The sequence below is a fragment of the Arachis stenosperma genome, chromosome 6 (genome assembly GCF_014773155.1).
Source record: "Arachis stenosperma cultivar V10309 chromosome 6, arast.V10309.gnm1.PFL2, whole genome shotgun sequence".
In the NCBI taxonomy this organism is placed as follows: domain Eukaryota; kingdom Viridiplantae; phylum Streptophyta; class Magnoliopsida; order Fabales; family Fabaceae; genus Arachis; species Arachis stenosperma.
This window is the reverse complement of record NC_080382.1, coordinates 76,243,787-76,245,644: the sequence shown is the minus strand read 5'-3', so window position 1 is coordinate 76,245,644 and position 1,858 is coordinate 76,243,787. Positions and strand designations below refer to the sequence as shown.

At 42.6% G+C, this 1,858-nt stretch overlaps 1 non-coding gene across 1 annotated transcript; it reads right to left on the bottom strand.

The window, feature by feature from the left end:
- Window positions 1–513: 513 nt before the first annotated feature.
- LOC130938526 (small nucleolar RNA R71) lies at window positions 514–621 on the bottom strand. Its single transcript, XR_009069690.1, has one exon. It is a non-coding gene; the product is annotated as a small nucleolar RNA R71 (small nucleolar RNA).
- Window positions 622–1,858: the final 1,237 nt, after the last annotated feature.

Sequence of the window (1,858 nt, the reverse complement as noted above, 5' to 3'; positions counted from 1 at the left end):
GTTGAAGCTGACCCTGAACCTGAAAGGACCTTGAAGCGAAAGCTAAGAGAAGCTAAGGCACAACTCTCTGTAGAGGACCTAACAGAAATCTTCAAAGAAGAAGGACCCATGGCAGCCAAAAACAACAACAATGCCAACAATGCAAGGAAGGTGCTGGGTGACTTTACTGCACCTACTCCCGACTTCTATGGGAGAAGCATCTCTATCCCTGCCATTGGAGCAAACAACTTTGAGCTTAAGCCTCAATTAGTTCCTCTAATGCAGCAGAATTGCAAGTTCCATGGACTTCCATTGGAAGATCCTCATCAGTTCTTAGCTGAATTCTTGCAAATCTGTGACACTGTCAAGACTAATGGGGTTGACCCTGAGGTCTACAGACTTATGCTATTCCCTTTTGCTGTAAGAGACAAAGTTAGGACATGGTTGGACTCACAACCTAAATAAAGCTTGGACTCATGGGAAAAGCTAGTCAATGCCTTCTTGGCAAAGTTCTTTCCACCTCAAAAATTGAGTAAGCTTAGAGTGGAAGTCCAAACCTTCAGACAGAAGGATGGAGAATCCCTCTATGAAGCTTGGGAAATATACAAACAATTGATCAGAAAATGTCCTTCTGACATGCTTTCTGAATGGAGCATCATAGGTATTTTCTATGATGGTCTCTCTGAACTATCCAAGATGTCTTTGGATAGCTCTGCTGGAGGATCTCTTCATCTGAAGAAGACGCCTACAGAAGCTCAAGAACTAATTGAAATGGTTGCAAATAACCAATTCATGTACACTTCTGAAAGGAATCCTGTGAACAATGGGACTAATCAGAAGAAAGGAATTCTTGAGATTGATACTCTGAATGCCATTCTGGCTCAGAACAAGATATTGACTCAACAAGTCAATTTGATTTCTCAGAGTCTGTCTGGAATGCAAAATACACCAAGCAGTACTAAGGATGCTTCATCTGAAGAAGAAGCTTATGATCATGAGAACCCTTCAATGGAAGAGGTGAATTACATGGGAGAACCCTATGGAAACACCTATAATTCTTCATGGAGAAATCACCCAAATCTCTCATGGAAGGATCAACAGATACCTCAACAAGGTTTCAACAACAATAATGGTGGAAGAAATAGGTTTAGCAATGGCGAGCCTTTTCCATCATCTTCTCAGCAACAGACAGAGAATTCTAAGCAGAACCACTCTGACTTAGCAACCATGGTCTCTGATCTAATCAAAACCACTCAAAGTTTCATGACTAAAACAAGGTCCTCCATTAGGAATCTGGAGGCACAAGTGGGACAGCTGAGCAAGAAAATTACTGAACTCCCTCCTAGTACTCTTCCAAGCAATACAGAAGAAAATCTAAAAGGAGAGTGCAAGGCCATCAACATGGCCGAATTTGGAGAGGAAAGAGAGGAAGTGAACGCCACTGAGGAAGGCCTCAATGGGCGTGCACTAGCCTCCAATGAGTTCCCTAATGAGGAACCATGGGAATCTGAGGCTCAAAATGAGACCATAGAGATTCCATTGGACTTACTTCTACCTTTCATGAGCTCTGATGAGTATTCCTCCTCTGAAGAGGATGAGTATGTCACTGAAGAGCAAGTTGCTAAATACCTTGGAGCAATCATGAAGCTAAATGACAAGTTATTTGGAAATGAGACTTGGGAGAACAAACCTCCTTTGCTCACCAAAGAACTGGATGACTTGTCTAGGCAGAAATTACCTCAAAAGAGACAAGACCCTGGGAAGTTTTCACTACCTTGTACCATAGGCACCATGACCTTCAAGAAGGCTCTGTGTGACTTAGGGTCAAGTGTAAACCTCATGCCTCTCTCTGTAATGGAGAAGCTAGGGATCTTTGAGG